The following is a 16,375-nucleotide window of genomic DNA, read 5'->3' as shown; positions in this document are numbered from 1 at the left end:
AGACTGCACTCTCTCTTCCCCCCCTAACATCATGACTCAGACTGCACTCTCTCTTCCCCCAACATCATGACTCAGACTGCACTCTCTCTTCCCCCCCAACATCATGTCTCAGACTGCACTCTCTCTTCCCCCCCAATATCATGACTCAGACTGCACTCTCTCTTCCCCCCAACATCATGACTCAGACTGCACTCTCTCTTTCCCCCCCTAACATCATGACTCAGACTGCACTCTCTCTTCCCCCCCAACATCATGACTCAGACTGCACCCTCTCTTCCCCCCCAACATCACGACTCAGACTGCACTCTCTCTTCTCCCCCCTAACATCATGACTCAGACTGCACTCTCTCTTCCACCCCTAACATCACGACTCAGACTGCACTCTCTCTCCCCCACTAACATCATGACTCAGACTGCACTCTCTCTTCCCCCCCTAACATCATGACTCAGACTGCACTCTCACTTCCACCCCCCCAACATCATGACTCAGACTGCACTCTCTCTTCCCCCCCCAACATCATGACTCAGACTGCACTCTCTCTCCCCCCCCTAACATCATGACTCAGACTGCACTCTCTCTTCCCCACCCCTAAAATCATGACTCAGACTGCACCCTCTCTTCCCCCCCTAACATCATGACTCAGACTGCACTCTCTCTTCTCCCCCCTAACATCATGACTCGGACTGCACTCTCTCTTCCCCCCTAACATCATGAATCAGACTGCACTCTCTCTTCCCCCCCTAACATCATGACTCAGACTGCACTCTCTCTTCCCCCCTAACATCATGACTCAGACTGCACTCTCTCTCCCCCCCCCTAACATCATGACTCAGACTGCACTCTCTCTCCCCCCCACTAACATCATGACTCAGACTGCACTCTCTCTTTCCCCCCTAACATCATTACTCAGACTGCACTCTCTCTCCCCCCACTAACATCATGACTCAGACTGCACTCTCTCTCCCCCCGCCTAACATCATGACTCAGACTGCACTCTCTCTTCCCCCCCCTAACATCATGACTCAGACTGCACTCTCTCTTCCCCCCTAACATCATGACTCAGACTGCACTCTCTCTTCCGCCCCCATAACATCATGACTCAGACTGCACTCTCTCTCCCCCCCTAACATCATGACTCAGACTGCACTCTCTCTTCCGCCCCCCGAACATCATGACTCAAACTGCACTCTCTCTTCCCCCCAACATCATGACTCAGACTGCACTCTCTCTTTCCCCCCCCTAACATCATGACTCAGACTGCACTCTCTCTTCCCCCCCTAACATCATGACTCAGACTGCACTCTCTCTTCCCCTCCCCAACATCATGACTCAGACTGCACTCTCTCCTCCCCCCTAACATCATGACTCAGACTGCACTCTCTCTGCCCCCCCCTAATATCATGATTCAGACTGCACTCTCTCTTCCCCCCCTAACATCATGACTCAGACTGCACTCTCTCTTCCGCCACCCTAACATCATGACTCAGACTGGACTCACTCTTCCCCCCCTAACATCATGACTCAGACTGCACACTCTCTTCCCCCCCTAACATCATGACTCAGACTGCACTCTCTCTTCCCTCCCCCAACATCATGACTCAGACTGCACTCTCTCTTCCCCCCCCTAACATCATGACTCAGACTGCAATCTCTCTCCCCCCTAACATCATGACTCAGACTGCACTCTCTCTTCCCCCCCCCTAACATCATGACTCAGACTGCACTCTCTCTTCCCCCCCTAACATCACGACTCAGACTGCACTCTCTCTCCCCCCCTAACATCATGACTCAGACTGCACTCTCTCTTCCCCCCCTAACATCAGGACTCAGACTGCACTCTCTCTCCCCCCCCCAACATCACGACTCAGACTGCACTCTCTCTCCCCCCCCTAACATCATGATTCAGACTGCACTCTCTCTTCCCCCCCTAACATCACGACTCAGACTGCACTCTCTCTTCCCCCCCCCTAACATCACGACTCAGACTGCACTCTCTCTCCCCCCCCTAACATCATGACACAGACTGCACTCTCTCTTCCCCCCCCAACATCAGGACTCAGACTGCACTCTCTTCCCCCCTAACATCATGACTCAGACTGCACTCTCTCTCCCCCCCTAACATCATGACTCAAACTGCACTCTCTCTTCCCCCCCCCAACATCATGACTCAGACTCCACTCTCTCTTCCCCCCCCTAACATCATGACTCAGACTGCACTCTCTCTTCCCCCCCTAACATCACGACTCAGACTGCACTCTCTCTCCCCCCCCTAACATGATGACTCAGACTGCACTCTCTCTTCCCCCCCCCCCTAACATCATGACTCAGACTGCACTCTCTCTTTTCCCCCCCTAACATCATGACTCAGACTGCACTCTCTCTTCCCCCCCCTTACATCATGACTCAGACTGCACTCTCTCTTCCCTCCCCTAACATCATGACTCAGACTGCACTCTCTCTTTCCCTCACTAACATCACGACTCAGACTGCACTCTCTCTCCCCCCTAACATCATGACTCAGACTGCTCTCTCTCTTCCTCCCCCTAACATCATGACTCAGACTGTACTCTCTCTTCCCCCCTAACATCACGACTCAGACTGCACTCTCTCTTCCCCCCTAACATCATGACTTAGACTGCACTATATCTTCCCCCCCAACATCATGACTCAGAATGCACTCTCTCTTCCCCCCCTAACATCATGACTCAGACTGCACTCTTTCTTCACCCCCCTAACATCATGACTCAGACTGCACTCTCTCTTCCCCCCCTAACATCATGACTCAGACTGCACTCTCTCTTCCCCCCCTAACATCATGACTCAGACTGCACTCTCTCTTCCCCCAACATCATGACTCAGACTGCACTCTCTCTTCCCCCCCAACATCATGTCTCAGACTGCACTCTCTCTTCCCCCCCAATATCATGACTCAGACTGCACTCTCTCTTCCCCCCAACATCATGACTCAGACTGCACTCTCTCTTTCCCCCCCTAACATCATGACTCAGACTGCACTCTCTCTTCCCCCCCCAACATCATGACTCAGACTGCACTCTCTCTCCCCACCTAACATCATGACACAGACTGCACTCTCTCTTCCCCACCCCTAAAATCATGACTCAGACTGCACCCTCTCTTCCCCCCTAACATCATGACTCAGACTGCACTCTCTCTGCCCCCCCCTAACATCATGACTCAGACTGCACTCTCTCTTCCCCCCCCTAACATCATGACTCAGACTGCACTCTCTCTTCCCCCCCAACATCATGACTCAGACTGCACTCTCTCTTCCCCCCCTAACATCATGACTCAGACTGCACTCTCACTTCCACCCCCCCAACATCATGACTCAGACTGCACTCTCTCTTCCCCCCCCAACATCATGACTCAGACTGCACTCTCTCTCCCCCCCCTAACATCATGACTCAGACTGCACTCTCTCTTCCCCACCCCTAAAATCATGACTCAGACTGCACCCTCTCTTCCCCCCCTAACATCATGACTCAGACTGCACTCTCTCTTCTCCCCCCTAACATCATGACTCGGACTGCACTCTCTCTTCCCCCCTAACATCATGAATCAGACTGCACTCTCTCTTCCCCCCCTAACATCATGACTCAGACTGCACTCTCTCTTCCCCCCTAACATCATGACTCAGACTGCACTCTCTCTCCCCCCCCTAACATCATGACTCAGACTGCACTCTCTCTCCCCCCCACTAACATCATGACTCAGACTGCACTCTCTCTTTCCCCCCTAACATCATTACTCAGACTGCACTCTCTCTCCCCCCACTAACATCATGACTCAGACTGCACTCTCTCTCCCCCCGCCTAACATCATGACTCAGACTGCACTCTCTCTCCCCCCCCTAACATCACGACTCAGACTGCACTCTCTCTCCCCCCACTAACATCATGACTCAGACTGCACTCTCTCTTCCGCCCCCCTAACATCATGACTCAGACTGCACTTTCTCTTCCCCCCCTAACATCATGACTCAGACTGCACTCTCTCTTTTCCCCCCCTAACATCATGACTCAGACTGCACTCTCTCTTCCCCCCCCTTACATCATGACTCAGACTGCACTCTCTCTTCCCTCCCCTAACATCATGACTCAGACTGCACTCTCTCTTTCCCCCACTAACATCACGACTCAGACTGCACTCTCTCTCCCCCCTAACATCATGACTCAGACTGCTCTCTCTCTTCCTCCCCCTAACATCATGACTCAGACTGTACTCTCTCTTCCCCCCTAACATCACGACTCAGACTGCACTCTCTCTTCCCCCCTAACATCATGACTTAGACTGCACTATCTCTTCCCCCCCAACATCATGACTCAGAATGCACTCTCTCTTCCCCCCCTAACATCATGACTCAGACTGCACTCTCTCTTCCCCCCCCTAACATCATGACTCAGACTGCACTCTCTCTTCCCCCCCTCACATCATGATTTAGACTGCACTCTCTCTTCCCCCAACATCATGACTCAGACTGCACTCTCTTTTCCCCCCCAACATCATGTCTCAGACTGCACTCTCTCTTCCCACCCAACATCATGACTCAGACTGCACTCTCACTTCCCCCCAACATCATGACTCAGACAGCACTCTCTCTTCCCCCCCAACATCATGACTCAGACTGCACTCTCTCTTCCCCCCCTAACATCATGACTCAGACTGCACTCTCACTTCCCCCCCCAACATCATGACTCAGACTGCACTCTCTCTCCCCCCCCCCCAACATCATGACTCAGACTGCACTCTCTCTCCCCCCCTAACATCATGACACAGACTGCACTCTCTCTTCCCCACCCCTAAAATCATGACTCAGACTGCACTCTTTCTTCACCCCCCTAACATCATGACTCAGACTGCACTCTCTCTTCCCCCCACTAACATCATGACTCAGACTGCACTCTCTCTTCCCCCCCTAACATCACGACTCAGACTGCACTCTCTCTCCCCCCCTAACATCATGACTCAGACTGCACTCTCTCTTCCGCCCCCCTAACATCATGACTCAAACTGCACTCTCTCTTCCCCCCCTAACATCATGACTCAGACTGCACTCTCTCTTCCCCCTCTAACATCATGAATCAGACTGCACTCTCTCTTCCCCCCCAACATCATGACTCAGACTGCACCCTCTCTTCCCCCCCAACATCACGACTCAGACTGCACTCTCTCTTCTCCCCCCTAACATCATGACTCAGACTGCACTCTCTCTTCCACCCCTAACATCACGACTCAGACTGCACTCTCTCTCCCCCACTAACATCATGACTCAGACTGCACTCTCTCTTCCCCCCCCTAACATCATGACTCAGACTGCACTCTCTCTTCCCCCCTAACATCATGACTCAGACTGCACTCTCTCTTCCGCCCCCATAACATCATGACTCAGACTGCACTCTCTCTCCCCCCCTAACATCATGACTCAGACTGCACTCTCTCTTCCACCCCCCGAACATCATGACTCAAACTGCACTCTCTCTTCCCCCCTAACATCATGACTCAGACTGCACTCTCTCTTTCCCCCCCCTAACATCATGACTCAGACTGCACTCTCTCTTCCCCCCCTAACATCATGACTCAGACTGCACTCTCTCTTCCCCTCCCCAACATCATGACTCAGACTGCACTCTCTCTTCCCCCCTAACATCATGACTCAGACTGCACTCTCTCTGCCCCCCCCCTAATATCATGATTCAGACTGCACTCTCTCTTCCCCCCCTAACATCATGACTCAGACTGCACTCTCTCTTCCGCCACCCTAACATCATGACTCAGACTGGACTCACTCTTCCCCCCCTAACATCATGACTCAGACTGCACACTCTCTTCCCCCCCTAACATCATGACTCAGACTGCACTCTCTCTTCCCTCCCCCAACATCATGACTCAGACTGCACTCTCTCTTCCCCCCCCTAACATCATGACTCAGACTGCAATCTCTCTCCCCCCTAACATCATGACTCAGACTGCACTCTCTCTTCCCCCCCCCTAACATCATGACTCAGACTGCACTCTCTCTTCCCCCCCTAACATCACGACTCAGACTGCACTCTCTCTCCCCCCCTAACATCATGACTCAGACTGCACTCTCTCTTCCCCCCCTAACATCAGGACTCAGACTGCACTCTCTCTCCCCCCCCCAACATCACGACTCAGACTGCACTCTCTCTCCCCCCCCTAACATCATGATTCAGACTGCACTCTCTCTTCCCCCCCTAACATCACGACTCAGACTGCACTCTCTCTTCCCCCCCCCTAACATCACGACTCAGACTGCACTCTCTCTCCCCCCCCTAACATCATGACACAGACTGCACTCTCTCTTCCCCCCCCTAACATCAGGACTCAGACTGCAGTCTCTTCCCCCCTAACATCATGACTCAGACTGCACTCTCTCTCCCCCCCTAACATCATGACTCAAACTGCACTCTCTCTTCCCCCCCCCAACATCATGACTCAGACTCCACTCTCTCTTCCCCCCCCTAACATCATGACTCAGACTGCACTCTCTCTTCCCCCCCTAACATCACGACTCAGACTGCACTCTCTCTCCCCCCCCTAACATGATGACTCAGACTGCACTCTCTCTTCCCCCCCCCCTAACATCATGACTCAGACTGCACTCTCTCTTTTCCCCCCCTAACATCATGACTCAGACTGCACTCTCTCTTCCCCCCCCTTACATCATGACTCAGACTGCACTCTCTCTTCCCTCCCCTAACATCATGACTCAGACTGCACTCTCTCTTTCCCCCACTAACATCACGACTCAGACTGCACTCTCTCTCCCCCCTAACATCATGACTCAGACTGCTCTCTCTCTTCCTCCCCCTAACATCATGACTCAGACTGTACTCTCTCTTCCCCCCTAACATCACGACTCAGACTGCACTCTCTCTTCCCCCCTAACATCATGACTTAGACTGCACTATATCTTCCCCCCCAACATCATGACTCAGAATGCACTCTCTCTTCCCCCCCTAACATCATGACTCAGACTGCACTCTTTCTTCACCCCCCTAACATCATGACTCAGACTGCACTCTCTCTTCCCCCCCTAACATCATGACTCAGACTGCACTCTCTCTTCCCCCCCTAACATCATGACTCAGACTGCACTCTCTCTTCCCCCAACATCATGACTCAGACTGCACTCTCTCTTCCCCCCCAACATCATGTCTCAGACTGCACTCTCTCTTCCCCCCCAATATCATGACTCAGACTGCACTCTCTCTTCCCCCCAACATCATGACTCAGACTGCACTCTCTCTTTCCCCCCCTAACATCATGACTCAGACTGCACTCTCTCTTCCCCCCCAACATCATGACTCAGACTGCACCCTCTCTTCCCCCCCAACATCACGACTCAGACTGCACTCTCTCTTCTCCCCCCTAACATCATGACTCAGACTGCACTCTCTCTTCCACCCCTAACATCACGACTCAGACTGCACTCTCTCTCCCCCACTAACATCATGACTCAGACTGCACTCTCTCTTCCCCCCCTAACATCATGACTCAGACTGCACTCTCACTTCCACCCCCCCAACATCATGACTCAGACTGCACTCTCTCTTCCCCCCCCAACATCATGACTCAGACTGCACTCTCTCTCCCCCCCCTAACATCATGACTCAGACTGCACTCTCTCTTCCCCACCCCTAAAATCATGACTCAGACTGCACCCTCTCTTCCCCCCCTAACATCATGACTCAGACTGCACTCTCTCTTCTCCCCCCTAACATCATGACTCGGACTGCACTCTCTCTTCCCCCCTAACATCATGAATCAGACTGCACTCTCTCTTCCCCCCCTAACATCATGACTCAGACTGCACTCTCTCTTCCCCCCTAACATCATGACTCAGACTGCACTCTCTCTCCCCCCCCCTAACATCATGACTCAGACTGCACTCTCTCTCCCCCCCACTAACATCATGACTCAGACTGCACTCTCTCTTTCCCCCCTAACATCATTACTCAGACTGCACTCTCTCTCCCCCCACTAACATCATGACTCAGACTGCACTCTCTCTCCCCCCGCCTAACATCATGACTCAGACTGCACTCTCTCTTCCCCCCCCTAACATCATGACTCAGACTGCACTCTCTCTTCCCCCCTAACATCATGACTCAGACTGCACTCTCTCTTCCGCCCCCATAACATCATGACTCAGACTGCACTCTCTCTCCCCCCCTAACATCATGACTCAGACTGCACTCTCTCTTCCGCCCCCCGAACATCATGACTCAAACTGCACTCTCTCTTCCCCCCTAACATCATGACTCAGACTGCACTCTCTCTTTCCCCCCCCTAACATCATGACTCAGACTGCACTCTCTCTTCCCCCCCTAACATCATGACTCAGACTGCACTCTCTCTTCCCCTCCCCAACATCATGACTCAGACTGCACTCTCTCTTCCCCCCTAACATCATGACTCAGACTGCACTCTCTCTGCCCCCCCCTAATATCATGATTCAGACTGCACTCTCTCTTCCCCCCCTAACATCATGACTCAGACTGCACTCTCTCTTCCGCCACCCTAACATCATGACTCAGACTGGACTCACTCTTCCCCCCCTAACATCATGACTCAGACTGCACACTCTCTTCCCCCCCTAACATCATGACTCAGACTGCACTCTCTCTTCCCTCCCCCAACATCATGACTCAGACTGCACTCTCTCTTCCCCCCCCTAACATCATGACTCAGACTGCAATCTCTCTCCCCCCTAACATCATGACTCAGACTGCACTCTCTCTTCCCCCCCCCTAACATCATGACTCAGACTGCACTCTCTCTTCCCCCCCTAACATCACGACTCAGACTGCACTCTCTCTCCCCCCCTAACATCATGACTCAGACTGCACTCTCTCTTCCCCCCCTAACATCAGGACTCAGACTGCACTCTCTCTCCCCCCCCCCAACATCACGACTCAGACTGCACTCTCTCTCCCCCCCCTAACATCATGATTCAGACTGCACTCTCTCTTCCCCCCCTAACATCACGACTCAGACTGCACTCTCTCTTCCCCCCCCCAACATCATGACTCAGACTCCACTCTCTCTTCCCCCCCCTAACATCATGACTCAGACTGCACTCTCTCTTCCCCCCCTAACATCACGACTCAGACTGCACTCTCTCTCCCCCCCCTAACATGATGACTCAGACTGCACTCTCTCTTCCCCCCCCCCTAACATCATGACTCAGACTGCACTCTCTCTTTTCCCCCCCTAACATCATGACTCAGACTGCACTCTCTCTTCCCCCCCCTTACATCATGACTCAGACTGCACTCTCTCTTCCCTCCCCTAACATCATGACTCAGACTGCACTCTCTCTTTCCCCCACTAACATCACGACTCAGACTGCACTCTCTCTCCCCCCTAACATCATGACTCAGACTGCTCTCTCTCTTCCTCCCCCAAACATCATGACTCAGACTGTACTCTCTCTTCCCCCCTAACATCACGACTCAGACTGCACTCTCTCTTCCCCCCTAACATCATGACTTAGACTGCACTATATCTTCCCCCCCAACATCATGACTCAGACTGCACTCTTTCTTCACCCCCCTAACATCATGACTCAGACTGCACTCTCTCTTCCCCCCCTAACATCATGACTCAGACTGCACTCTCTCTTCCCCCCCTAACATCATGACTCAGACTGCACTCTCTCTTCCCCCAACATCATGACTCAGACTGCACTCTCTCTTCCCCCCCAACATCATGTCTCAGACTGCACTCTCTCTTCCCCCCCAATATCATGACTCAGACTGCACTCTCTCTTCCCCCCAACATCATGACTCAGACTGCACTCTCTCTTTCCCCCCCTAACATCATGACTCAGACTGCACTCTCTCTTCCCCCCCCAACATCATGACTCAGACTGCACTCTCTCTCCCCACCTAACATCATGACACAGACTGCACTCTCTCTTCCCCACCCCTAAAATCATGACTCAGACTGCACCCTCTCTTCCCCCCTAACATCATGACTCAGACTGCACTCTCTCTGCCCCCCCCTAACATCATGACTCAGACTGCACTCTCTCTTCCCCCCCCTAACATCATGACTCAGACTGCACTCTCTCTTCCCCCCCAACATCATGACTCAGACTGCACTCTCTCTTCCCCCCCTAACATCATGACTCAGACTGCACTCTCACTTCCACCCCCCCAACATCATGACTCAGACTGCACTCTCTCTTCCCCCCCCAACATCATGACTCAGACTGCACTCTCTCTCCCCCCCCTAACATCATGACTCAGACTGCACTCTCTCTTCCCCACCCCTAAAATCATGACTCAGACTGCACCCTCTCTTCCCCCCCTAACATCATGACTCAGACTGCACTCTCTCTTCTCCCCCCTAACATCATGACTCGGACTGCACTCTCTCTTCCCCCCTAACATCATGAATCAGACTGCACTCTCTCTTCCCCCCCTAACATCATGACTCAGACTGCACTCTCTCTTCCCCCCTAACATCATGACTCAGACTGCACTCTCTCTCCCCCCCACTAACATCATGACTCAGACTGCACTCTCTCTTTCCCCCCTAACATCATTACTCAGACTGCACTCTCTCTCCCCCCACTAACATCATGACTCAGACTGCACTCTCTCTCCCCCCGCCTAACATCATGACTCAGACTGCACTCTCTCTCCCCCCCCTAACATCACGACTCAGACTGCACTCTCTCTCCCCCCACTAACATCATGACTCAGACTGCACTCTCTCTTCCGCCCCCCTAACATCATGACTCAGACTGCACTTTCTCTTCCCCCCCTAACATCATGACTCAGACTGCACTCTCTCTTTTCCCCCCCTAACATCATGACTCAGACTGCACTCTCTCTTCCCCCCCCTTACATCATGACTCAGACTGCACTCTCTCTTCCCTCCCCTAACATCATGACTCAGACTGCACTCTCTCTTTCCCCCACTAACATCACGACTCAGACTGCACTCTCTCTCCCCCCTAACATCATGACTCAGACTGCTCTCTCTCTTCCTCCCCCTAACATCATGACTCAGACTGTACTCTCTCTTCCCCCCTAACATCACGACTCAGACTGCACTCTCTCTTCCCCCCTAACATCATGACTTAGACTGCACTATCTCTTCCCCCCCAACATCATGACTCAGAATGCACTCTCTCTTCCCCCCCTAACATCATGACTCAGACTGCACTCTCTCTTCCCCCCCCTAACATCATGACTCAGACTGCACTCTCTCTTCCCCCCCTAACATCATGATTTAGACTGCACTCTCTCTTCCCCCAACATCATGACTCAGACTGCACTCTCTTTTCCCCCCCAACATCATGTCTCAGACTGCACTCTCTCTTCCCACCCAACATCATGACTCAGACTGCACTCTCACTTCCCCCCAACATCATGACTCAGACAGCACTCTCTCTTCCCCCCCAACATCATGACTCAGACTGCACTCTCTCTTCCCCCCCTAACATCATGACTCAGACTGCACTCTCACTTCCCCCCCCCAACATCATGACTCAGACTGCACTCTCTCTCCCCCCCCCCCAACATCATGACTCAGACTGCACTCTCTCTCCCCCCCTAACATCATGACACAGACTGCACTCTCTCTTCCCCACCCCTAAAATCATGACTCAGACTGCACTCTTTCTTCACCCCCCTAACATCATGACTCAGACTGCACTCTCTCTTCCCCCCACTAACATCATGACTCAGACTGCACTCTCTCTTCCCCCCCTAACATCACGACTCAGACTGCACTCTCTCTCCCCCCCTAACATCATGACTCAGACTGCACTCTCTCTTCCGCCCCCCTAACATCATGACTCAAACTGCACTCTCTCTTCCCCCCCTAACATCATGACTCAGACTGCACTCTCTCTTCCCCCTCTAACATCATGAATCAGACTGCACTCTCTCTTCCCCCCCAACATCATGACTCAGACTGCACCCTCTCTTCCCCCCCAACATCACGACTCAGACTGCACTCTCTCTTCTCCCCCCTAACATCATGACTCAGACTGCACTCTCTCTTCCACCCCTAACATCACGACTCAGACTGCACTCTCTCTCCCCCACTAACATCATGACTCAGACTGCACTCTCTCTTCCCCCCCCTAACATCATGACTCAGACTGCACTCTCTCTTCCCCCCTAACATCATGACTCAGACTGCACTCTCTCTTCCGCCCCCATAACATCATGACTCAGACTGCACTCTCTCTCCCCCCCTAACATCATGACTCAGACTGCACTCTCTCTTCCGCCCCCCGAACATCATGACTCAAACTGCACTCTCTCTTCCCCCCTAACATCATGACTCAGACTGCACTCTCTCTTTCCCCCCCCTAACATCATGACTCAGACTGCACTCTCTCTTCCCCCCCTAACATCATGACTCAGACTGCACTCTCTCTTCCCCTCCCCAACATCATGACTCAGACTGCACTCTCTCTTCCCCCCTAACATCATGACTCAGACTGCACTCTCTCTGCCCCCCCCTAATATCATGATTCAGACTGCACTCTCTCTTCCCCCCCTAACATCATGACTCAGACTGCACTCTCTCTTCCGCCACCCTAACATCATGACTCAGACTGGACTCACTCTTCCCCCCCTAACATCATGACTCAGACTGCACACTCTCTTCCCCCCCTAACATCATGACTCAGACTGCACTCTCTCTTCCCTCCCCCAACATCATGACTCAGACTGCACTCTCTCTTCCCCCCCCTAACATCATGACTCAGACTGCAATCTCTCTCCCCCCTAACATCATGACTCAGACTGCACTCTCTCTTCCCCCCCCCTAACATCATGACTCAGACTGCACTCTCTCTTCCCCCCCTAACATCACGACTCAGACTGCACTCTCTCTCCCCCCCTAACATCATGACTCAGACTGCACTCTCTCTTCCCCCCCTAACATCAGGACTCAGACTGCACTCTCTCTCCCCCCCCCCAACATCACGACTCAGACTGCACTCTCTCTCCCCCCCCTAACATCATGATTCAGACTGCACTCTCTCTTCCCCCCCTAACATCACGACTCAGACTGCACTCTCTCTTCCCCCCCCCTAACATCACGACTCAGACTGCACTCTCTCTCCTCCCCCTAACATCATGACACAGACTGCACTCTCTCTTCCCCCCCCTAACATCAGGACTCAGACTGCACTCTCTTCCCCCCTAACATCATGACTCAGACTGCACTCTCTCTCCCCCCCTAACATCATGACTCAAACTGCACTCTCTCTTCCCCCCCCCAACATCATGACTCAGACTCCACTCTCTCTTCCCCCCCCTAACATCATGACTCAGACTGCACTCTCTCTTCCCCCCCTAACATCACGACTCAGACTGCACTCTCTCTCCCCCCCCTAACATGATGACTCAGACTGCACTCTCTCTTCCCCCCCCCCCCTAACATCATGACTCAGACTGCACTCTCTCTTTCCCCCCTAACATCAGGACTCAGACTGCACTCTCTCTTCCCCCCTAACATCATGACTCAGACTGCACTCTCTCTCCCCCCCAACATCATGACTCAGACTGCACTCTCTCTTCCCCCCTAACATCATGACTCAGACTGCACTCTCTCTCCCCCCCAACATCATGACTCAGACTGCACTCTCTTTCTCCCCCCCCACATCATGACTCAGACTGCACTCTCTCTTCCCCCCCTAACATCATGACTCAGACTGCACTCTCTCTCCCCCCCAACATCATGACTCAGACTGCACTCTCTTTCCCCCCCTAACATCACGACTCAGACTGCACTCTCTCTTCCCCCCCAACATCATGACTCAGACTGCACTCTCTCTTCCCCCCCAACATCATGACTCAGACTGTACTCTCTTTCCCCCCCAACATCATGACTCAGACTGCACTCTCTTTCCCCCCCAACATCATGACTCAGACTGCACTCTCTCTTCCCCCCCTAACATCATTACTCAGACTGCACTCACTCTTCCCCCCCCCAACATCATGACTCAGACTGCACTCTCTCTTCCCCCCCTAACATCATGACTCAGACTGCACTCTCTCTTCTCCACCCCAACATCATGACTCAGACTGCACTCTCTCTTCCCCCCTAACATCATGACTTATACTGCACTATCTCTTCCCCCCCCCAACATCATGACTCAGACTGCACTCTCTCTTCCCCCCCTAACATCATGACTCAGACTGCACTCTCTCTTCCCCCCCTAACATCATGACTCAGACTGCTCTCTCTCTTCCCCCCCTAACATCATGACTTAGACTGCACTCTCCCTTCCCCCCACAACATCATGACTCAGACTGCACTCTCTCTCCCCCCCCCCCAACATCATGACTCAGACTGCACTCTCTCTTCCGCCCCCCGAACATCATGACTCAAACTGCACTCTCTCTTCCCCCCTAACATCATGACTCAGACTGCACTCTCTCTTTCCCCCCCCTAACATCATGACTCAGACTGCACTCTCTCTTCCCCCCCTAACATCATGACTCAGACTGCACTCTCTCTTCCCCTCCCCAACATCATGACTCAGACTGCACTCTCTCTTCCCCCCTAACATAATGACTCAGACTGCACTCTCTCTGCCCCCCCCCTAATATCATGATTCAGACTGCACTCTCTCTTCCCCCCCTAACATCATGACTCAGACTGCACTCTCTCTTCCGCCACCCTAACATCATGACTCAGACTGGACTCTCTCTTCCCCCCCTAACATCATGACTCAGACTGCACACTCTCTTCCCCCCCTAACATCATGACTCAGACTGCACTCTCTCTTCCCTCCCCCAACATCATGACTCAGACTGCACTCTCTCTTCCCCCCCCTAACATCATGACTCAGACTGCACTCTCTCTCCCCCCTAACATCATGACTCAGACTGCACTCTCTCTTCCCCCCCCCTAACATCATGACTCAGACTGCACTCTCTCTTCCCCCCCTAACATCACGACTCAGACTGCACTCTCTCTCCCCCCCTAACATCATGACTCAGACTGCACTCTCTCTTCCCCCCCTAACATCAGGACTCAGACTGCACTCTCTCTCCCCCCCCCAACATCACGACTCAGACTGCACTCTCTCTCCCCCCACTAACATCATGATTCAGACTGCACTCTCTCTTCCCCCCCTAACATCACGACTCAGACCGCACTCTCTCTTCCCCCCCCCTAACATCACGACTCAGACTGCACTCTCTCTCCTCCCCCTAACATCATGACACAGACTGCACTCTCTCTTCCCCCCCCTAACATCAGGACTCAGACTGCACTCTCTTCCCCCCTAACATCATGACTCAGACTGCACTCTCTCTCCCCCCCTAACATCATGACTCAAACTGCACTCTCTCTTCCCCCCCCCAACATCATGACTCAGACTCCACTCTCTCTTCCCCCCCCTAACATCATGACTCAGACTGCACTCTCTCTTCCCCCCCTAACATCACGACTCAGACTGCACTCTCTCTCCCCCCCCTAACATGATGACTCAGACTGCACTCTCTCTTCCCCCCCCCCCTAACATCATGACTCAGACTGCACTCTCTCTTTCCCCCCTAACATCAGGACTCAGACTGCACTCTCTCTTCCCCCCTAACATCATGACTCAGACTGCACTCTCTCTCCCCCCCAACATCATGACTCAGACTGCACTCTCTCTTCCCCCCTAACATCATGACTCAGACTGCACTCTCTCTCCCCCCCCAACATCATGACTCAGACTGCACTCTCTTTCTCCCCCCCCCACATCATGACTCAGACTGCACTCTCTCTTCCCCCCCTAACATCATGACTCAGACTGCACTCTCTCTCCCCCCCAACATCATGACTCAGACTGCACTCTCTTTCCCCCCCTAACATCACGACTCAGACTGCACTCTCTCTTCCCCCCCAACATCATGACTCAGACTGCACTCTCTCTTCCCCCCCAACATCATGACTCAGACTGCACTCTCTTTCCCCCCCAACATCATGACTCAGACTGCACTCTCTTTCCCCCCCAACATCATGACTCAGACTGCACTCTCTCTTCCCCCCCTAACATCATTACTCAGACTGCACTCACTCTTCCCCCCCCAACATCATGACTCAGACTGCACTCTCTCTTCCCCCCCTAACATCATGACTCAGACTGCACTCTCTCTTCTCCACCCCAACATCATGACTCAGACTGCACTCTCTCTTCCCCCCTAACATCATGACTTATACTGCACTATCTCTTCCCCCCCCCAACATCATGACTCAGACTGCACTCTCTCTTCCCCCCTAACATCATGACTCAGACTGCACTCTCTCTCCCCCCTAACATCATGACTCAGACTGCACTCTCTCTTCCCCCCCAACATC

At 53.1% G+C, this 16,375-nt stretch overlaps 1 protein-coding gene across 1 annotated transcript in view; it reads right to left on the bottom strand.

Moving 5' to 3' along the window:
- The window catches only part of LOC138754425 (pleckstrin homology domain-containing family G member 5-like), a 116,311-nt gene that overhangs the window by 95,120 nt on the left and 4,816 nt on the right, over positions 1-16,375 (bottom strand). The window lies entirely within an intron of this gene.

Source organism: Narcine bancroftii, chromosome 2 (genome assembly GCF_036971445.1).
Source record: "Narcine bancroftii isolate sNarBan1 chromosome 2, sNarBan1.hap1, whole genome shotgun sequence".
NCBI classification, from domain to species: Eukaryota; Metazoa; Chordata; class Chondrichthyes; order Torpediniformes; family Narcinidae; genus Narcine; species Narcine bancroftii.
Note: the sequence above shows the minus strand (reverse complement) of the source record. Positions and strands in the feature narration are given on the sequence as shown.